The sequence below is a fragment of the Narcine bancroftii genome, chromosome 2, assembly GCF_036971445.1.
Source record: "Narcine bancroftii isolate sNarBan1 chromosome 2, sNarBan1.hap1, whole genome shotgun sequence".
Lineage (NCBI taxonomy): Eukaryota > Metazoa > Chordata > Chondrichthyes > Torpediniformes > Narcinidae > Narcine > Narcine bancroftii.
Genome location: NC_091470.1, coordinates 94,958,397 through 94,982,757, shown reverse-complemented (window position 1 = coordinate 94,982,757; position 24,361 = coordinate 94,958,397).

Here is a 24,361-nt window from a genome sequence, read left to right as displayed (position 1 = left end):
TTTTAATTCCCCAACTTTTAGCAAAGGTATTACTGCCAAGTGTGACATTGAACAAGGACGGGAAAAGTGGGGAAGCAACCTTTATGATCAGGACACTCCTGTTGTTACTTTTTAAACTCAAAAATTCCTGTACTTACCCCAGTTTAATCTAACAGAGAAACATTTAGAAAGCTCACCTCACAAAGTTTCTGAAATAGAGTGGAACAGGTGAAAGTAATTAACACCAATTAAAAGGAAAGGGGGGGGGGTGGATGAACTTTTAACTATTTCAGTCCCAAGTTTCAGCCATGTACCTTACAAAAATGTTTGTTCAACATTATAAAATGTTTTCATTTCAGATTTGCATAATTTTAGCTTCTCATTCACTGATGAAGTTATTGATGCTTCATCTCCAGGAATGCAGCCATGAGTACGGTTTTCACCTCTTTGCCTAGTTCACCCTCAATGATTTTTCTTCCCTTTGACTTCACAACTTAAAAATGCTTCAAGAGGCTGGTATTACAACACATAAAAGCCAGCCTCCCACCTACCTTTGATCCATATCAGTTTGCCTAGAGAGCAAATAGGTCTACAGTGGATGCCATCGCTACTGCTCTTCGCATTGCATTGACCCACCTTGAACACCAGGGGAGCTAAGTGAAGATGCTTTTTATAGACCAGTTCTGCCTTTAATGCCATCATCTGGGCAGACTGGTAACAAAACTTGTTGAATTAGGATTTTCCCCATCTATTTGTCTCTGGATTAAGGACTTTCTAACAAACCTCTCCCAGACTGTTAAAATTGGCACTCACCTCTGTTCTACCCTTATATTTAGCATTGGCTCCCCACAAGGATGTGTATTGAGCCCCATCCTCTATTCCCTCTATATCCATGATTGTGTCTCCATGTATTCTACCAATGTCATCATCAAGTTTGCAGATGACACAACTGTGATTGGACTGGCTTCAAGGGGAGATGAGACAGCCAACAGGGATGAAGTCCAAAGACTGACAGCACGGTGTTCAGAGAACGATCTCATCTTGAACTCCTCAAAAATTAGACTTCAGGTGGAGCAGTACAGTTTCAGACCCACTGAATGGAGACTGTGTGGAAAGGATCACTGTTTTCAGGTTTCTGGATATGCATTTTGCATATCTCTCCTGGACTGTCATTACCATTGCACTAGCTAAAAAAGGCTTAACAACGACTCGATGCCTTGAGGATTCTTAGGAAAATCAAACTGCTGATGTCCTCCTATCGCTACTCTATTGAGAGTGTGCTGGCCTACTGTATTCCTATGTGGTTTGCCAGCTGCTCAGGAGCAGACAAGAGGGACCTTCAGAAGGTCATCAATATGGCCCAGATGATTATCAGCGGCAGACTGCCCTCTTTGGAGGATTTATTCAGCTCATGTAAGCACATGAATGAATAGATCCTCCAAAGAGGGCAGTACGCAGCACAGGATAAATTGCTTAATTTATTTTTATTTTGGAAAATATGCTTACATTGTATTGTTTCTGAATAACTGTTTGTTGCTTACACACACCTATAAAGAATTTCATTATCATTTTTGTGGCTTTGCATTTTGGCGTCATTGATTGAGAAATTACATTTAACTTTGCATACTTTTTAATCTACATTTGATTTTATATTATTCAATAGTTTGAGCTACAAGGAACACTGACTGTGCATAACGCAGAATAGCCTCTGAACATTGTTAGCTTAGCAAGCCTTCTACCATTGTACTTCATTCACATCTTTTTGCCCAGATATCTAATTTCCTATTCTCAACCCTGACAGATGGGGCTAAGAGTGAGGTCGTCGAGCTTGGAAGTTGATGGGGGGTGGCAGATAGGCTAGGAGCGAGGCATTTGGGCTCGGGTGTTAGATGAAGGGATTGGACGGGGCTAGAAGTGAACGGTCGGAGTCTGGAGTTGGATGAGGGGGTGACGGAGCTGGCTAGGAGCAAGGCAGCCGGGCTTGGGAGTTATATGGGGGGAGGCAATGGACAGAGCTAGGTGTGAGCTTGGGAGTTAGGTGTTGGGCAGGTGGGCGAGTCAAGGTGGGGCCCTGGCTGCCACACCCTAGATACATCTATGCACTGACACGAGAAGCATCAGATATTAAGTACAAATGAAAATCAGTGGCAAAACAATTTTAGGTTAGTTAAACTAATGCAACGTGTCAGTATCATTGTGCAATTAAACATGCTGAATTCAGTAAAAGTTTATTTAAAGTTTCTCCAACTTACTATGTGATACAGCAAATCTAAAATTATTTTGAGTTCAGCTTTTTTTAATAATTTTTTATTTTTCAAACTATGAACCATATCAACCAAAATATGTACGAATGTTTCTCATTAAATTTACACAGTGGTCTTTTCTCCCCTTTTTTCCCCTTTCCCTCCCTCCCCTCTACCCACCTCCATCCAAAACCCATAAATATTCAACATATACAATACAATAAAACCATAAAACAATATCTTACATAAAGGAAAATAAACAAGAAAAATGTGTCATCTATTTATTACACACTCAATCTAGTCGTTATGTCTTATCATTTTCATTCTCATTTTAGGGGATGGAGGTCGTAGGCAAGCTCCCTCTGATATGTTCCATGTATGGTTCCCAAATTTGTTCAAACATTGAGTCTTTATTTTTTAAATTATATGTTATTTTTTCCAATGGAATGCATTTATTCATTTCCATGTACCATTGCTGTATTCTCAGGCTCTCTTCTATTTTCCAAGTTGACATTATACAATTTTTTGCTATCGCTAAGGCTATCATAATGAACTTTTTTTTTGCACTTTATCCAATTTGAGGCCTAATTCTCTACTTCTTATGTTACTTAAAAGAAATATCTCTGGTTTTTTTGGTATGTTATTTTTTGTAATTTTATTTAGTATCTGATTTAATTCTTCCCAAAATGTATTACTTTCATACATGCTCAAGTTGCATGTAATTTATTTCCTTCTTACAGTGAAAATATCTATCTGATAATGTTGTCCCAGTTTTTTAATTTTTGAGGAGTGATGTATACCCTGTGTAACCTTGTGTTTATTGTATTCTTCATAGTTCCAGAACATAACTTTTCCCATACTTAATTTTTTTATCTTTATGTTTAGATCCTTTCCCACTTCTGCTTAGGTTTATAGTTTATTTCATTTTCCTTATCTTCCAGCTTAATGTACATGTTGGTTATAAATCTTTTAATTATCATTGTGTCTGTAATCACGTATTCAAAGCTGCATTCTTCAGGTAATATCAAGCTGTTTTCCAATTTATCCTTTAAATAAGCTTTCAATTGATGATATGCAAACATTGTACCATGACTTATTCCATATTTGTACTTCAACTGTTTTTCCATGTATTGAGTAAGTGATGCAATAGTGGTGAGTTTTTATATTAAACCAGCTTTTCATCCCACTTATAAAGTATATAAGTGTATATTTTCCCCTATTTTATCCAGTTCTATCTCAGTCCAGACTGGTTTGTCCCTTGTCTGGTAAAAATCTGATAAATACCTTAATTGTGCGGCTCTATAATAATTTCTAAAATTTGGTAACTGCAAACCACCTTGATTATACCTCTCTGCTAATTTATCTAGCACTACCCTTGGATTCCTCCCTTTCACAAGAATTTCCTTATTATTCTCTTTAGTTCCTTAACAAATTTTTCTGTTAAAGGAATTGGTAACATTTGAAATAAGTATTGTATCCTTGGGAACACGTTCATTTTTATGCAGTTTACCCTCCCTATCAACGTTAGCGGTAATTCTTTCCAATGTTCTAAGTCTTCCTGCAATTTCTTTATTAGTGGCTGATAATTTAGTTAGTACAAGTGGCTTAAATTATTATCTAACCTGATCCCTAGGTATCGGATTGCTTGTGTTTGCCATTTAAATGGTGATTCTTTTTTAACTTCTGTATAGTCTGTGTTACTCATTGGCATCATTTCACTTTTATTCCTGTGGATCTTGTACCCTGATATTTCTCCATATTCCTTCAATTTCTTATGTAATTCTTTTACTGATACCTCTGGTTCTGTTACGTATACTATGATGTCATCTGCAAATAAGCTGATTTTATATTCCTTCTCCTTTATTTTTATCCCTTTTATTTTATTTTCTATTTCAGTTCTGCCAAAGGTTCTATTGCTAAGGTGAACAATGAGGGGGTTAGTGGACATCCCTGTCTAGTTGACCTACTTAATTTAAAGTGACTTGATACATATCCATTTACTGCTACCTTCGCCAACATTCCATTATACAATGCTTTAATCAAATTTATATATTTTTTTGGTAGATTGAACTTCTGTAATACTTTAAATAAGTAATTCCACTCTACTCTGTCAAAGGCTTTTTCTGCATCTAGAGCAACAGTCACTGATGTTTTCTTATTTTCTTTAACTGCGTGGATTAGATTAATAAATTTAAAGACATTATCCACTGTTCGTCTTTTCTTAATAAATCCAGTTTGATCTTGTTTTACTATTTTTGGTACACAATCAGCCAATCTGTTTGCTAATAATTTCGCTATTATCTTATAATCTGAATTAAGTAGAGATATTGGTCTATATGATGCTGGTGTTAGTGGATCCTTCCCCGTCTTTGGTATTACTGTAATTATTACTGTCTTACATGAATCTGGCAAGTTTTGTGTTTTTTCTATCCAGTTCATTACTTCCAGGAGAGGAGGAATTAATAATAACTCTTTAAATGTTTTATAGAATTCTAATGGAAATCCATCCTCTCCTGGTGTTTTATTGTTCGGCAGCTTGTTTATTTTGTTCCTCTTCTTGCAATTTCAGCAATTCAATTTTTGCTAAAAATTCCTCTATTTTGTCATCTTTCCCATCATTCTCAGTTTGATACAATTGTTCAAAAAATTCCTTAAAATTTTCATTAATCTCTATTGGATTATATGTAATTTGTTCATCCTTTTTCCTTGATGCCAGTATCGTTCTGTATAGTTGCCAGGCTAATATTTTGTGTTTTTTCTCCCAGTTCGTAATACTTTTGCTTTGTTTTCATTATGTTCTTCTCCACCTTATATGTTTGTAATGTTTCGTATTTAATTTTTTTCCCACCAATTCTATCCTTTTCATTATATCATCCCTTATTACTAATTCCTTTTCTGTACTTACTATCTCCTTTTCTGTACTTACTATCTCCTTTCCAACTGCTCTATTTCCCGATTGTAATCCTTTTTCATCTTAGTCACATAACTTATTATCTGCCCTCTAATGAAGGCTTTCATTGCGTCCCATGATATAAATTTGTCTTTCACTGATCCTGTGTTTATTTCAAAATATGCTTTAATTTGGCGTTCAATAAACTCCCTAAATTCCTGTCTTTTAAGTAGCATGGAGTTTAACCTCCATCTATATGTTCTTGGTGGGATGTCCTCCAGTTCTATTGCTAATAATAGGGGTGAATGATCTGATAGTAGTCTAGCTTTATACTCAGTTTTTCTGACTCTCCCTTGAATATGGGCTGACAACAAAAACATATCAATCCTTGAGTAAGTTTTGTGCCTACTCAAATAATATGAAAATTCCTTCTCTCTTGAGTGTTGCCTCCTCTTTATATCCATAAGTTTCATTTCCTGCATTGATTTAATCATAAATTTGGCTACTTAATTCTTTTTATTTGTCTTTTGTCCAGTTTTATCCAACATTGGGTCCAAATTAAAGTTAAAATCCCCTCCTATCAATATATTTCCTTGTGTGTCTGCAATCTTCAAAAAAATATCCTGTGTAAACTTTTGATCCTACTCATTAGGCACAAATATATATTAAGCAAATTCCAAAATTCTGGGAATATCTGACACTTTATCATTACATACCTCCCTGCTGGATCTATTACTTCCTCCTCTATTTTGATTAGTATATTTTTGTTAACTAGTATGGCTGCACCTCTAGCTTTTGAATTATAGGATGCTGCCGTTACGTGTCCTACCCAGTCTCTCTTTAATTTGTTATGTTCTGCTTCAGTTAGATGTGTTTGCTGCACAAATGCTATATCTATTTTTTTCTTCTTCAATAAATTTAGAAGCCTCTTCCTTTTAATTTGGTTATGTATCCCATTAATGTTTATAGTCATATAGTTCAACTTGGCCATCTTATATCTTGCATACACCTCTTTTCTACCTCTTCACCACCTCCATCCCCCTTTTCCCCATTTTTATCTCTTAGTTTTCTCTTATTACACTTAATGTTCGACAACACATTTAAAACATAAGGTATCCCCGCAGTTCCCACATCCAGTAATACCTTAACCCCAAAAGTTCCCCCTCTCTGAGTTGCCCCATATCCCTTGTCGGGCAACCACAACTCCCCTTTTCATTTGGATTGTGATCATGTTTGCAGTTTTTCCAGTGACGGTTATTCCCCCTCTACCCAGCCCTCTCCAGAAAACACTTTTTTTTTAAACACATATAACAAATCTCTCTCTTTTTTCCCCCCCTTACTTCCTTCCTTCCCTTCTCTTTTCCCTCTTTAGTTCTTTACATATACATTGTTTTTACATCTTTATATATACTTTATCGCTGTTCTTCATTCTTGTTACATCTCTTCATCTCTTCCTCTTTCCTGCAAATGTTCTGCAAATTCTTGCACTTTCTCTGGATCCGAGAACAGTCTGTTTTGCTCCCTGGGTATAAATATTTTAAGTACGCTGGATGTTTTAATATGAATTTGTAACCTTTTTTCCATAAAATCGACTTCGCTGTATTAAACTCCTTCCTCCTCTTTAAGAGTTCAAAACTATGTCTGGGTAAAAAATTATTTTTTGACCCTTGTATTCCAATGGTTTATTATCTTTTCTAACTTTATTCCTTGCCTGTTCCAGTATATTTTCTCTTGTCGTGTATCTCAAAATTTTTACTAAAATGGAACTTGGTTTTTGTGGTTTCAGAGCTAATGCTCTGTGTGCCTTTTCTATTTCCATTTCTTCCTGCATTTCTTTCATTCCCAGGACCTTCGGGATCCATCCTTTTATAAATTCCTTCATATCTGTGCCTTCTTCACCCTCCTTCACGCCCACTATTTTTATGTTGTTTCGCCTACTATAATTTTCCAACATATTAATTTTCTGAGATAACAACTCTTGTGCCTCTTTAATTTTTTTGACACTTTCTTCCAATTTTTCTCTTAAGTCATTTACTTCCATTTCTACAGCCGTTTCCCACTCTTCCACATTCTCTACTCTTTTCCCTATTTCTGTCATGACCAGTTCTAACCTTTGCATTTTATCTTCTGTTCTTTTCATTTTCTTTTTAATTGCATTAAACTCTAAAGATAACCATTCTTTTAGTGACCTCATTTGTTCTTCAAAAAAGACTTTATCTATATTCTGTTCATCAGTTTTACCTTTTATTTCTCTGTGAAGATCTTGGTCTTCTTCTTCCTCTTCTTCTGTGTCTGTATCTGTTTGTGTCTTCTTCTCTTCTTTGTGTCTGTGTCTCTTCTCTTTTTCCTGATGAGCTGCTTGTATCTCTTTGTCGGGCCTCTTGTTGCTGGTCCTCCCCTCCTGGGCTGCTCATCTGTTGTGCTTCTTGACATTGATCTTCTTGTCGGTCATCCTATTGTCTGTCTCCCTCATCTGTTTCATCGCTCCCTCTTCTGTTGGCTTCCTTGTCCTCCAGCTGAGTGCCCTGATGTCGGGCATCCCTCAGCTGTTCTTTCTGTGACAGCCCGCTCCTCTGCTGAGCCCCCCTCCCGCCAGTGTCTGCTTTCTCCTTTGATTGCACACTGCACACTTTTGTTTGGCTCCGAGAGCCATTTTTGTAGTGCAACGGGGTCGCGACTCCGCAGGGCAGGCACTGACCTCGAGGGTTGGGTGCACCTTGCCACCACAGCGTCCTGTTCCTTCATGCAGGTAAGGCCTTCTTCTATCTTCTTCGGCAACTTTTCTACTTTTTTCCAGTTGCTCTTTCTTTCTCCTCCTTCTTGGAAGCCATCTTCTTTCTCTTCTCTGTATCTTTATCTTCTATTTCTTATATTTTATTTTTGTTATGCTTTGATTTTTCCTAACTTTTTTCCTATTTTCCCGACCGGCCACTACTCCATCACGTGACTCCTCCTATTTTGAGTTCAGCTTGAAGTTGTCTATAATATTCCCAATTTTTTTCCAGGAAATAAACCTTTTGAAAAAAATTGTCGTCCAGTGTAATGAAATGCTTTTTGGGTATGATTACAATGGAGAAATATAGCAGACAAGTTGGGCACAGTGTGAGTCCTTGAAAAGCAGAAAGGCAGGAACATTGATCCATTGAATTTAAAGTAACTCCAGCTCCATCTGATTCCCCTGTTTCCATCTTTACCTACTCCTATATATACCTCTATCACTCTCTGTAGCCTCTTCCACTCTTGCATACCACTTAATTGGCTGTTCACTGTCCTGGGATAGGAATGGGGTTTGGCTTTTCACACTTGACCACTCCTAACTGAGACACTGAACACTTTCACACTTGCAAGGAGCCATCCCAGGGTTTAGGGCTGTTCTACCTTCTACTGGTGATGTCATGACACATCAAGTGATGGTGGACCTGCCCTAAATCCTGATCAATGTATTATGATCTTATATTTGAACAAAATTAACTATGTCTAATTATAACATAATTAAGCTTTATGTTCAACACAGTATGAGCTCTTCAGCTCCTGTAGTTGTGCTGACCTATATTCACCTTTAAAAGGGACCATGGGAAAGTGCTGGCAATAAATAGCAATAGCAGACAATTTTTAAACAGGGTGGGAAAGTTTGTAGTGCTATAAATCACAATTTATATAGCGTGAGTAAGTTGGTAGCACTATTGCGTACAATTTATAAATACAGTGGGGGAAAAAGCGATGGTGGACCTGCCCTCCCAGAATGTCGTGTGGCAGAGAAAGGGTCGGCTGTAGGACTAGCTGCATTTATGGAGGGGTTTCTCTGCCGCACGGCATTCTAGGAAGTGAGGTCCATCATTGCTTTTTCCCATGATCTTTATAAATTGTGTGCTATAGCGCTACCAGCTTTCCCATGCTGTTTAAAAATTGTCTGCTATTGCTATTTGTTTCCTCTCTCTCTCTCTCTCTCTCGCACCCGCTGTGACTTTCCCACAGCAAAGTTTATACCTTCATTTTAATCTTTTCTTCCTTCACGTTCCTGCAATCATGCAAAAAACTTTGGACATTTCAATCCCACAATGCAATTACCCATTTCACACTTGCCTGATTGCAACACCAGCGTCTGCAGATGCTGGAGATTGTACTAGGGGTCGAGGCCGTCAATCCCTGGTATGAGATGACATCATCTCACGCTGGCGTTGAGCTGATTTTACTCTCACACTTGGCCCTGTAAAGGCTGATTGTCGGTTAATTCCTGGGATCACTTGCAAATGTGAAAGGGGCTTCTGACTGCCCTGGCCTTCAACCAATAGTTTCTCACCCTACCTGTCTTTCCACACACAGTCCCTCAATCTCTCACACCTTCTGTCCAATACTCTGTACCTCTGGGTACCTCCCACAGCTTTCATGGCCCTATCAACATGTAAATTCATCTATTTGATCTACATCTTGATAAAGGGTTCAGGCATGAAATGTTGACTGACCATTGATATCCATAGATGCTGCTTGTCCAGAGTCTGCTTAAGATTCAAGCAATTCCTTTTGTATTCCTCTAAATCAACGGTTTTCAAACTGCCCCCCTTAACTCACATTCCACCTTAAGCAATCCCTAATGCCATAAGTGGTCTATGATTAGTAAGGGATTGTTTAAGGTGGTATTTGAGTGGAAAGAAAAAGTTTGAAAACCACTGTTTTAATCATACCTAATTGACTCATTATGTGCATGGTTTCATAACTCCAAAGGAAATGGGCCAATGTGATAATTTTTCTCAAGCAAAATATTTCAGTAACAATTGGGTCTCCCTCACATACCATCCCTTACAAATCGCAGACCATTAATGACATAGGGATTATTTAAGGTGGAATGAGTTTAGGGGGGCAGTTCGAAAACCTTTACTCTAACCTGATGATCAGAACTAGGATTCTGATTAGAAATAAATATGAATGAAATAAATATGAATGAATAAAGACCATGCCAGCCCTTCATTGGATACTATCAGCTATCTGAATTTCAGAGAACAGATGTTATAATCTGAAGAATGGCTGGAAGGGGCAGTACTGAGGGAAGTCATTGTGGGAGGGGCAGTACTGAGGTGGGTCACTGGAGGGGCAGTACTCAGGAAAGGTTGCACTGTGGGAGGGTCACACTGTGGGACGGGCAGTATTAAAGCCAACCTGGCACAAGGTGAGCTGCCTTGCAGTGATTCATGCTGTGCCATTCCGGGATGTGCCAAACGTTCCTGTTCAGGTCTGCTCCTGCACACTTTTTATTTCCTTGCTCTCATCACTCGTCCAGACACGACATGGTGGTCTGTTTTACTACCCTACATTGAGGGGGGTACCCAGTGGAAGTTCCTGTATGCAGGAATCATGCCCCTTTATATCAGGGACCTTGGGTGGAGAATGCTACACCAAGAAGTGCCATGGAACTGTTCCCTGAGGTGGTTTATTAACACCCCTACTGCCTGTCACATCTGCAGCCTGGAGGAGATGGTGTATCACATCATCGTATCATCTTGGCCCACCTGAAAAGGCTGCTCCTCAAGTACAGCCGCCTGGTGAGGAAGGGGGCTGGACATTCAGTGGACCTCCTTATGGGTTGGCAAAACTCATCTATCACAAGTCGAGGGGGTTGGTAGAGTTGACTGCCTGCCCGTCTTTGGGGGTTATGACCAGGCCGGTGTAGTGTTTGAGCAGTAACACAGGTTGGCTGAGTTCAGGGGATGATAGGTCCCCGAGGGGACCGCGTGCGTGGTTGAGGACGAAAATAGTGTTTTAATTTGATGCGTAAAAGAGAGATGGTCGTAATTTCTGCCTCTCAGTTTGTTTCAACGTTATGATACTTTTTGAATTTAATTGTAGCTCTATGTGAGTTTTGTGTTTGTAACATTGTAGTTTGAATAAAGTTTGTATGTTTATTTAAAAAAGGCGGAACTGTGGGAGGGGCAGCACTGAGGTAATGGATGGACTATACTTATCAGAGCAAAACTATTCATAAACAGGAAATAAACTTAAAACAAGGCATTTTGTTTTATTCAAAAGGTATCATCAAGTCAATACATTCTATTTACAAAGGACCAACTCCACTCGTGGCCTCTATTATTGATGTATTCTCCAAGTGTTACACAGGACCCAGTCCTCCGATGGTGGCAAGTCTTTGTCCCTGTGCCTTTGCGTTGGCAACATTGAGCTTGTGTAGATTCCTCATCTACTCCCGCTCTCTGGAATGTACCAGCTGGCAGCATTCCTATTCTGCACACTTCATTGCACTGAAAGAGACAAAGGAATGCTGCATGTTTCAGGTGCTGTCCAACTGAGAATTGAGCTGCTGACACACCAGTCCTGTTCAATGTAAGAGGTCTCTCAGGACCACTTGAAGGATTCTGTCTGTGCCCTCCCAGAAAAAACATCATCAGTTTGTCTTTCCTTATTTGTACCCCAATCCTGGCGTGGAAGATATTTGAACTGCACATGTTCCAGATGATGTAAACTACTGACAAATGAGATCATGGAACAGAGGATTGATTAATGGCCCCCACTCCTTCAGGTGTTTAGAAACACTGCCTTAAGTATTAGATATTTGAGGTGGGCAATAGTGTTGAAGTTGTCCCAATAGTGATACTTTACTAGAGAATTACTTTTGAAATTGTACTCCAGAAGTATAAAGTATACAAATGCAAGGTATTTTGTTTTACACTTGTTTGTGCCTTAACACAAGACCAAAAAATATTAATACAGCACCCATTCTGCATGGAATTAATGCAATTGTGCTGGATGGAGTTAGTGCCTCACACCACTGGTGACAAGGTTTAGTTGTGACCTCAAACACTAGCTGTACTCTTTACACCCCATGACTATGTGGGTCTCCTCCAACATCCCACAAGGTACTGCTTGGTCAGTTAATTGGCTAATCTAAAGTACAAGAGCTGGTGAGAGAATTAAGAGGAACTGGATGGGTACGAGAAACCCTTTCTTTCCACAGCCAATCTTGTATTAGGCAGTTAGAGAATTTCAGTTACAGTCAACTATGAAAAGGCATCACATTTGGTCCACATCATCTATGGTGGAAAAAAGAACTTGGGAGATTGTTGGGCTAGAAACTAGAGCAATTTGGATGGAAGGATGAGAATCATGACTGAATAAGAAGCATCAGCCAAAGAGATGGTTACGGTGAACAAGATTTTCTAAGAGTATAAGGTCAGAATTGAATTATAACTTTGTCGACATTCCTGCTCAACTCAGTAAACTTACACACTGTCTGCTTATCAGGAACATAGTCTCCTGCCTTAAATATTCAAAGAATGTTTCTAACACCCTCTGGAGGAACTGATCCAAAGAAGCACAATTCGAAGAAAAATTTCTGCTCTGAAATAGTTTACTTAAGAATTGTACCAGCTTCTAGTTCTAGATTCCTCATTAGAAAATATCCCGCACAATATCCTCAAGATTTGCGCTTCAGTCAAGTCTCCTTTCAATCTTCGAAGCAGCGGCAAATGAAAGCCTCGTTTCCTCTGACATGTTATACTCAGCATTATTTATGTCAGGCTTCTTTTGGAGAACTGATTGAAAGTTTTTTTTAAAAATTTTTTATTTTTCACACCATAAATCACATTAGCCATGATATACACTATTTCTTTTTCACACATATACAGTGACTTTTTCTTCCCCCCCCTTTCCTCCCAAACCACCCCCCCACCCCCCCCTCTCATCCATTTTAGGTATACAATCTAGGTTGCATTAAGCCAGTCAGACAATGTTGTCATTCAACAAAATTACACCAGAAATTCTACTGAGTCCATTCTTTTCTTTCCTTCTCCTTCCATCAACTTAGGTACTGTTTGTCCCCGGTAGGTTTTCGCTATTGTATTTAATGTAAGGCTCCTATACTTGCTCGAATATTTCAATATTATTTCTTAACCTATCTGTTATTTTTTCTAATGGAATACATTTATTCATTTAAATTTAGTAGTTTCTACCTTTTAATTTGGTTATGTATTCCATTAATATTTAAAGACATATAGTTCAGCGTAGCCCTTTTATATTTTGTTTATCTTCTCTTTCCGTTTTTCCATCATTACCTTTCCTCCTTTTCCATTTCTGTTTTCTTATTTTCAACTCTTTATAAGACAACATTCCTACAACATCCAACATTTTCCTTATTCTCCTATTTCTATCTTATTTATCCCCAATCTCCCCTTCACCTCCTGAGTTGTCCTTTATCCCTTGTCGGACAACCACATCTCCCCTCTCCATTTGGATTTGCGAATCCACTCGCAAGCGTCAACTGATTTTGCAGTGACCGCTATTTCCCCCCACCCCGCCTCCCCCAGAAAAGATTTCACTTTTCATATGTCACAAAGGTCACTCTTTTAATTTCCTCCTTATTCTCTCTATTCCATTACCTTCCCTTATTAATTCTTGTCTATACTATCTATATTTTCCTCTAAGTACAGATACATTTATGTATGCTCATTGTCTCTATTCACTCTTATACCTCTTTACCCGCATACATATCAATCGTGATCATTTTTACTCTCATTACCCGTCTTCATCCCTCAGTCTATTTTTGTCTTTACCCACATACATATCAATCGTGATCATTTTAACTCTCATTACCCGTCTTCCTCCCTCAGTCTATTTTTGTAATTGTTCTGCAAATTTTCGTGCTTCTTCTGGATCCGAGAATAGTCTGTTTTGTTGTCCTGGAATAAATATTTTCAATACCGCTGGATGCTTTAGTATAAATTTATACCCTTTCTTCCATAAAATCGCCTTTGCTGTATTGAACTCTTTTCTCTTCTTTAGGAGTTCAAAACTTATATCTGGATAAATGAAGATTTTTTGCCCTTTATACTCCAGTGGTTTGTTGCCCTCTCTTACTTTTTCCATTGTCTTCTCCAGTACCTTTTTTCTTGTAGTATATCTTAGGAATTTTACTACAATAGATCTTGGTTTTTGTTGTGGTTGTGGTTTAGAGGCCAATACTCTATGTGCCCTTTCTATTTCCATTTCATGGTGTAGTTCTGGACATCCTAGGGTCTTAGGGATCCACTCTTTTATAAACTCCCTCATATTCTTGCCTTCTTCATCTTCCTTAAGGCCCACTATCTTTATGTTATTTCTTCTGTTATGGTTTTCCATTGTATCTATTTTTTGAGCTAGTAGTTCTTGTGTCTCTTTAGTTTTTTTATTAGATTTCTCCAATTTCTTTTTTAAGTCCTCTACCTCCATTTCTGCTGCTACTGCCCGCTCTTCCATCTTGTCCATTTTCTTTCCCATTTCTGTTAAGGTCATCTCCATTTTATTTATTTTCTCTTCTGTGTTGTTTATTCTTTTTCTTAAATCCTTAAATTCCTGTGTTTGCCATTCTTTAAATGACTCCATGTATCCTTTAATAAGAGCAAGTATATCCTTTACCTTGCCTTTCTTTTCTTCTTCTATTTCTCTGTACTCTTCCTCTTCCTCTTCTTCTTCCTCTGGGTTGGCCATCTGTTGTTTCTTTGTTGCCCTTTCCTCCTCTTCTTTCTTGTTTCTATTGTCTTCTGTGGTCTCTTCTTGCTGCAGGTGTTCTGCAGCCGTCGTTGCCGGCTGTGGAGATCGACTCCCCAGCTGGTCCCCCCTCCTGTCGGTGTGTTTTTTTTCATTCGCATGCGCGGTTGCGCACTTTTACTCGGCTCTGCGAGCCATTTTTGTAGTCCATTATTTACCGACCTGAGGGAGCGGGTTTCTCTCTCCGCAGCGGGCCTCTTCGGACAGGTAAGGCCTTCACCTTTTTCCTCCTTTGTCTTCTCTTCCTCTCTTCTTACCGTTGCTTTCGATTTTTCTTTTTTTGTCGCCATCTTCTTTCCACCTTTATACTCACTTTTCTGTAACTTTTATTTCTGTGCCTTTGTGTTTTTCTTTGTTTTTCCCGACTTTTCTGGAGAGGGCTGGAGTTCACTGTCCGGCCACTACTCCATCACGTGACTCCTAACTGATTGAAAGTTTAATACATTTTGGATATCACTTCAAACTCTGCACCTGCATCATGTGATCATTTGCAGACCAAAGAAAATGCAATGATGGGAAGCTTCAGCAACAGCCACAGGAACTCGAGATGGTCCAGCAGAATTTGCAAGACAAATGGATGGTCAATGTTTTGAGTCAAAACCCTCATCAGGAACAAGGGCAAAAATACTATCCACAATATGGAACACCAGTGAACTTTCCCCAGTCAATTAGCCAAAGGGTCATCAGGGGAGGAAGACAACTTGAACAAAGCATCAAATCTGATCCTTAAACTTCAGAAAGCATTAACAAAATCCTGTAATGATTTAGCCTCTACATGGTTTGTGGCTGTTAAGCAAGATGAGGAAACACTGCCCCTCACAGGACAGCATCTGACTACCAGCATCAAGGCAAGCTAACACCAATCCGTTACGCACAGTCTCTCCAAACCCTAGCTTCCCAACAGATGCTCAAAACCTGCAAGCATACAGCAAGATGCTCAATGCAGAGTCATGGAGTTGAACAGAAAAGAAACTGAACTTTATAGACAAATCCACAACGTGGCTACAACAGCAGCAGATCAACCCTGAAGTATCTCCTCGCAACTTCCCAAAGCTTCTTCACCATCTACAAGTTATGGAACACTCTCCACTTTCCAGAATAATTGCAGGGCCTTGTAAACAGCTTTGTAAAAGTCCATGTAGACAACAGCCCATGTCATAAAACATTTGTAATCAGTCCTCACTTAGAATTTCCTACCACTGATATCAGGCTGAGTAGGCCTGTAGTTCCCAAACTGTCCTTTCAGTCCTTAAATAAAACCACATTAAGCACTCTTCAGTCTTCCATATCCAACATGGCTTTAAGGGCACATATTACTCTGCCAGGGGCCCAGGAATTTCTTCCTTGCATCCAACAATATCCTACCTGATCATTAAAAGATAAACCTGCCTCAGCAAATATCACAATGTGTGTAATGTCAGAATCCAGATTCAACGGCAAGACTAGCCAGAGTTCTTCAAAAGCACGGCCATTATACAGTTGTGGAAATGTTACCCATCAGGGTTGTGCCCTATCTTATACAGATTCTACATTCTTTGTTCCTATTAAAAGGCGGGATTAAGTACTTACTTCAGCTGCATTACAACCATAGGGGATGCTTGTTTACTGTACAGCAACTAGGCATAAAATTAGCAAAGTCTAAATTACAGTTAAGGCACATGAGAAATCCAGAATAGTATCTAATATTTGAGATGCACTACTGTGACAGAGTATATAGAAATGTTTTTGGGAGATAAATTGGGAAAGGTTTGTCAGAGTAGGTTACATACAAACACTTTAAAATAGATCTTATTTAAAATACTGGAGCTCTGCTAGACATATCAGGGCCTCTGAGCGCTTGCTAGAGCTTTGAAGAGTGCTCAAGAGACTTCACTAATGTATTTCTGTATACAAAAGGCAACAGATGAAAGATCTAGCTGGAGCTGCAGATTGTCTGGAAGAGAACTTGTTGTTCTAGGAGGGTCATGTAGTTTTACAAGCAGAGAGAGACAAACAGGCTTTTATCTCTCTGTGTCAGAGAGAGAGAGAGAGAGAGAGAGAAAGAGAGAGAGAGAGAGAGAGGGAGGGAGGGAAACACACACACAGATCACGTATAGTATTACAGCCAGCAGAAGCAGCTGGGACTGGAACAGGTCAAGCTGGCAAGCTTATGAAAAGCCCCATTTTTGAAGACGGCCTTGTGGTTCAGGCAAGAGGAGAGGACCAAGTCTAAAATTTCACTTGGAAATAAGAGAAACAAAGAGGAAGTCTGTGGTGACCTGAAAGAAAGAGGTCATCATTTGCAGAACCCTGAAGGGGCAAGTTTCATCAGCAAGATACTGGAGTGGCTGATTAAAAAGAAATCAATTGTGGATGTCATCATACAACAAATCTCACTCTGAAAACCAACAAGAACCTTCCTGAGCAGTAACCATTTACTTTTCAAGCACCAAAGCCTGGTGAACTTTATGAATGTTAAATTCTGTGCACAGTAGAAGAATTGCCTGCAATCAGTGAACTTGGAGGAATGAGAAGTGAGTTTGGACTGTGAACCAAAGAACTTTTCTGAACTTACACACACATTACATCCACGTGTGCTTAGAATTAGAAGGGGGTTAAGTTAGGTTAGCTAAGTCAATCGTGATGTTAAAGTGTGATTCTGTTTTCATGTTTAAAGATAATTAAAAGCAACTTTTGTTTAAGTAACCATTTGTCTTGGTGAATATCTATTGCTGCTGGGTTTATGGGCTCTCTGGGCTTGTAACAATATCAAAACAGAAAGTGTATACTGTAAGCAGGTTGTTGGTAAATGTGAGAGTCTGTAGTGCTCATCTCAAAGTCTGGTAGGAAAGAGTTAACTGTAGAAAATCAAGTTGGAGCTAAAGTCTGCAATGACACACAGGAGCTGATAGGTGGTGCTCTGCGGTGTGACTGTCCATTGCTGCTTAATATCTGTAGTGTCATACAGGTGTTGACAGGTGGCGCTGTGCTGAGCAACTGTCCATTTGCTGGAAGTCTGTTGGCTGGCCATTAGACTGGTAAGCTGTTCTATGCTGAGCAGTGCTGAGCTGGGACTGAAAACCCTGTACTGTCTGCTTGGTTGGCAGGAAAAGGTCACAGTAGCATCAATGACAGGTGGCTTTTTTTTAATGCTTTTATTCACAGGTTAATACTTGGGTCACAGAATTTTCCATCATGGCGTGGCTGGATACCCCGTGGGGAGTAAATGGCTGTCCCCCAGATTGCGAGCTTCTTCTCTCGAGGAGGGGTTGCTGGTCATTCCCGGGTCAATTGGTCTTTGAGGGAGGCTAGTGAAACATGGGAGATGTTCCCTCCGATCACAGCTGCTGAGAAGCAAACCTCCTGAAGTTCGAACAGGCAAGCTTTAAACGTCTGTGCTGCTGGCTGCAGACAACTTGCTGATAAATGACCACTTTAGTGAAATGGAGTGTGGAGTGCGGTAACATTCTGGAGAAACTAATGCGCTAATGCTATGCTATGTCAAGCAAAAACACGCAGCCTTTAGATGTCTGCAGACAGTTTAAAATGTTGCTGATAAGTGTTCCCCTGACCTTGCAACTTGTTGGCCAGATGTGGTGCTGTTCACAACACACTCTAGACAACAGCTTGGGCTACTCCGAATCACCAAAGTGAGTGCGTAGGTTGTAAAACAGCCTTTCAAACGTCCAAACAGTTACCTTCTACGACGCTCCTTGCTATTCATTCAGTTGACCGTGGAGGGAAGAGCAACTGGCTTCCTGTGATGTGATTCGTAGCTACGGTTGACTGAACCAGTGCAAAAGTAGGTTCAGCTGGGTCAGGTAGTCCATAATTTGTTCCTGGCTCATTGGAGGGTTATTGGAAGCAAGCTGCTTGTTGCTGCAAGTCATTTGGGGTTGGGCTTGCAGAGTATTCGTCGAGCATATCCATTTTTATTGTTGGCTCATTGGCATGTTGCTGCGGCAAATTAATTTGAGCTTGGCCGTTGAGCATATCCATTATTTATGGCTGGCTCGTTGGCACGTTGCCGTTGAGCATGTCCGTTGTAGGATCTAGCTACCAGCTAAACCCGTCAGAGTCACCAATGTGGCGATTGACGTTTGTGCTTATATGTCATCATGTTGAAATAACAAGACCACAACTGAAGTTGTCAGCCAGCGAAGAGAAAAGCGTTTATTATAGTGCTATCGGGCATACAACATGTGACCTGGCGTCATGAAGTGCTAATGACCTCATGACATAGCTACGTTGAGTAGGCCAGGACTTCTCAGTAGAGCTACGGGTGCTGCTGAGTCACTAGGCCTCGTGGCTGTAGTGGCTAGTTGCCAGTAGATAGGAGGCTGTTGTGTCTAGTTGTCACAAGGCAGGAGCTGTTAGTGCTGGTTCTGCCCAGTCCCTCTAAGAGTACCACTACAATAAAATAATTTACAGTAATATAATTAGGAAGATAAGGAAGAATACACATTTATGGTGAAAATAACAAAGAAGAATCAACAATTGTGGGCAAATGAGCTCTCAACGAGAAGCAGCTTTTCAACGGAAAAGGGCCTACTTACACGAAAAAGCCGGGGGTTGGAGCTTGTTCTGCCTCCCATGCAGACAACCCATGCCTGAGGAATAGTGGAACGCCTTTGGAGTTGGAACCAAGTGACGATATGGAAAAAGAGGAGAGAGACTGGCCATGTTTACAGTGGTTACGCATGATACAATATAATTGGTTACACAGGCTATACAACACGCTCCAAAAGTTAAATAAATGGGACCCAACAGTATCAGATAGATGTTTTCGCTGTAAGAAGGAAATGGGAACAACAGTACATGCAATTTGGGCATGTGAGAAAGTGGAAATGTTTTGGGAAGATCTAAATCAGGTATTAAATAAAATCACAAAAAGCAACATACCAAAAAAATCCAGAGATCTTTCTTCTAAGTAATATAAGAAGTAAAGAACTTGGACTTGATTTGGATGGAGCACAAAAAAGATCTATTATGATAGCCTTAGCTGTAGCAAAAAAATGTATTATGTCAACCTGGAAATCAGAAGAGAGCCTGAGAATACAGCAATGATACATAGAAATGAATAAATGTATTCCATTGGAAAAAATAACATATAATTTAAGAAATAACATCACAGTATTCGAACAAATTTGGGAACCGTACATGGAACACAACAGAGAGGTCCTACCGTGGACCTCCACCCCCTAAAATGACAGAATGAGAAGAAGACGAAATGAACTGACCCGTGTGTAAAAGTAGATGACACAATTTTCTTGTTTATTTTCATTGTGTGATGTCATGTTTAATGGATTTAATGTATTGTATATGTTGAACGTTTAGTGGGTGGGGAGGGGTGTGGGAAGGGAGGGGGGAAAAGGGAGAAAATGACACTGTGTATATTCAAGAGGGAAATGTTTATGTGTATTTTGGTCAATATAGTTCATAATGTGAAAAATAAAAAATAAAAAAAAAAGATATAATGAAAATACTTTTCTATACAGGTGTATAGCCTGTGTAACCAATTATATTGTATCATGCGTAACCTCATGTTCATTGTATTTCTCATAGTTCCGAAGCTTCATTATATCTTCATTAGTATAGTTTTCTTTAGTTTGTACTTAAACCAGTGAGCCAAAATTTTTTTTTAAAAGTTACCAGTTCATCCTCTTCTTCTGTATTTTGATCAGTCTCCAAATCACCATTTTGGGAGAGAGCTCCTCCTTCTTGCTTCTTCTCCTTCACTGTGCACATGGCCAGTCTCTCTAACTACTAACAAGAAACTGGATCATATTTTAAAAGTAGTGAAACAGAAATTGGGATTTTAAATGAAAGAGTAATGGAAGTGGAAGGAAAAAAAATGGATGAATCTATGGGGAAAGAATTAAATGAATGGGCAACAGAAAAAACAAAAATATTGGAAAAGATGGATTCTTTAGAAAATTTTAGTAGACGTAATAATGTTAAAATAGTGGGACTCAGAGGGAGTGGAGGGGGTAAATAAATCCCATCCACTTCTTTCAAGAATGGTTACCAAATCTCCAGGGAGTATAAAATGTCAGAGCAAAGATAGAAGTTGAGAAAGTATATTGATCTCCTTATCCACATCCAGGAATGGATCAAAAACCTCGCTCTATATTAATTGAAATTGAAATTTAATGATAGTGAATAAAACATCGAGCTGCAGCAAAAACGGTTAAGGAGAGAGAAGGAAAACCACTGGAAGTTAAAGGTGAATTTTTTTTTGTTCTGATTCAAGTGTTGCACTAATATTGCATAGAAGGGAATTTAATCCACTGAAAAGGTTACAAATTTGCACTGTGTCAACCAGCCAATTTGAAAATCATGGTGCCAAATGGACAAAATAAGTTTTTATTACTGATATTGAAACAAAGAATTTTGTGAACAAATTATCAACTTGGAAGGAAATTGAAAGAACTTCTTTCAACCGGATTCTTTAAATCTGAAATATGATACGACTTCTTCTTGTGTATTAAAATTTATTTAATATTAATCCTTTTGGGGAAAAAAATTAAATTTTCTGAAATTGTTTTTCCTGGGAGTTTAGGAGGCTGGCCTCGAAAATCCATATATGTGTGTTTGTTAGTGGGTTTTCCCAGTGCCTGTAAAATAGAGGAGGTGGTAGAATTTAAAAAAAACAGTGAAGGGAAGGTTTCTCCGTTTCATTTATACATTTTTCTTGGGAAGAGTGATATTGGATCCTGTGTTTGAGAAGTGAAAATGGCTTTTGAAAAGAATATGGTGTTGGGGATAGAAGGAAAGGTAAAAATTATAACAAGATCTTTTTGTGTGTAGATTCTAAGTAATGTTATACATTTGAGGTTACTTTTCTACATTTTTGAAATTCACACTATACTCTAGATCTGGTTAAAAAAGGGAAAAGATCCCTTTTGTTTTGAAACTAGTCCTAAGATTTTTTTCTATTCTTAATAATAAGTTTTTTGTGAAGTATTGTTAGTAGTGGACCCTATCTTTGAGAGAAGGGTAATGACTTCACTGATATCCCTTAAATTTTAGTTATTTGAATAGTAGTCCTAAAATGTTACTTTTTAGTTTCTTGCTTCATTTTTTAGGGTTCTTTGGGGGAAGGGGGTAGGGGGAGATGGGTGGGTAGAATAGACTTGGGTTTTAAAGTCAACATGTAATATGGTTTATATTGCACAATGAATTTTGAATACGCCTTAAAAACTTCAAAAAATTATTTTTTTAAAAAGAACCTATCTCTGCCTTAAATACACCCAATAACTTAGCCTCCACAACCACCTGTGGCAACAAATTCCAGAGATTTACCACCTACTGGTTGACAAAATTCCTATGCTACTTTATTTTAAGCAGAAGCACGAAAATCATGAAGTTGTACCCTCTTGTCCAAGACTCTCCCTCCATGGGAAACACATTTTCTACATCTACTCTCTCTACACCTTTCAACATTCAAACTGTTTCAATGAGATTCTCCCCTCATTCTCCTAAATAACAATGAATACAGGTTAAGAGCTATCAAACACTATTCATATGATAACCGTTTCATTTCAAGAATCATCCTCGTGAACCTCCTCTGAATCCTCTCCAACAGCAGCACATCCTTTTTAAAAGGAGGAGCCCAAAACTCTAAATGAGGTCTCACCAGTGCCTTATAAAGCCTCGACATCACATTCCTGCCCTAGTATTCTATTATTCTTGAAATGCACGCCAGCATTGCATTTGCCTTCTTCACTGACAACTTAACCTATATTTACCTTCAGACTATCCTGTACAAGGACTCCCAGGTCCCTTTACATCTGGGTTATTTTCAATTTTCTCCCCATTTAAAACTACCAGTAATTTTCCTATTTATTTATTCTATCAAAGTGAATGATCATAAACTTTCAAATGTTATATTTCATTTGCCACTTTCCTGCCCATATCTCCTAAACTGTCCAAGTTCTCCTGCAACTTGGAGTAAAACACTAAAATCCTTCTACAGTTTCCCTGTTTCCTCAACACTACCTGCTCCACTGATAGCCCCATGTAGAGGTGATAATTTTTTTTACAGCAAATGGGATTGGCATGGATTGAGAAGTGGTTAAGATCTGGGAAATAATAGAAATAAATGTTTTTTTTTAATGTGACAGAGTATATAGAGGTGTTTGGGAGATAAATTGGAAAAGGTTTGTTAGAGCAGGTCACACACAAACACTTAAAAACAGAATTTTTGCAGGAGCTTTTGCAAGAGATTCCTGATGGACTGTTATTTGCAAAAGGCAACAAATGTAACAACATGCAGTGGCAGCTTTGTCTGGGAAACAGAATTGACTCTGGAAGGACATGTGATCTTTGCAGGCAGAGAGCAAAAAATAAACAGGCTTTGCTCTCAGAGTTGGAGGGTGTGTGAGAGAGAGAGAGAGAGAGAGAGAGAGAGAGAGAGAGAGAGAGAGAGAGAAGAGACAGTCATCGGTTCCTGAGGAACAAGCTGGTGAGCTTTGAAAGACGGCCTGGTGAAAGGAGAGGACTGGCTGTCCGGTGTTTCCCTTGGAATAAGAGAAATAGAAAGGAACCCTGTGCTGACGTGAAAGAAAGAGGTTATCACTGGAGAACCCTGAAGGGGGCAAGTTTCATCAGCAGGACACTGGAGTGGCTGATTAAAAAGGAATCATTTGTGGATGTCCTGGAACAAGAAAAACTCTCTCTCTGAAAACCAACAAGAACCTTTCTGAGTGTAAACCATTTACATGTTAAGCACCAAAGCCTGGTGAACTTTATTAATGTTAACTCTGTGCACAGTACAAGAGTTGCTTGCAACCATTGAGATTGGACTATGAACCAAAGAACTTTGCTGAACTTTCACACACATTACACACATGCGCTTAGAATTAGAAGGGGGTTAAGTAGGCTAAATGAGTCAATGGAGACTAGTTGAAGTTTGATTCAATTTTCATGTTCAAATATAATTAAAAGCAATTTTTGTTTAAGTAACCCTTTGTCGTGGTGCATGTCTATTGCTGCTGGATTTTGGGGTCCTCTGGACTCATAACATTTTATGGGGATCGTCCTTTCAGATAGAAAATTGGTGTGTTTGTGATTTATTAGTTAATTTCTTTTCAAGCTAATTTAAAGCTTATGTGTGGAAAAACAGCAGTAATGGAAGTTGATACATTTTTTGTCACAACCATCACCTGCAGAGCTGCAGAGCAAGAGAAAAGAGGAACTGACGGTTATTTCTAAGGCATTAAAAACTGACTGAGGTTAAGCATTGGATGAGGAAAATACAAATACAGGGGATTATAGTGAAATATTATAGAGGTGATGGAAAATTTGTTTGATAATTTTCCAAAGAATAGATCTTTTGAATTGCAATTGGAATTGGAGAAATTGAGGATGTTAGAGGCTGAGAAACAGAGGATATATGAGGCAGAGAAGCTGAAAAATGGAGGAAATTTGAGTTAGAGGGAGCTGAAAGACGGAACGAAGAAATTGACAGTTTCAATTAGAGAAGTTAAAAATGGAGATGGAGAGAAGTAAGAGGATTGAGGCTGTAACTCCTGCGGAGAGGTTTTTGGTTAGTGGAGAGGTAAAGCTAGTGCCTCCTTTTGATGAGGGAGATATAGATACATATTTTCAGCTTTTTGAAAAGGATGCTGAGAGCTCAAGATGGCCAAATGAAAAATGGCCTCTTTCAAAAGTACTTCAGAAGCACTGGGAAAGTCTCTATCAACTGGATCTTCTTCAGCTCTTATCATTTTCTCTTTGT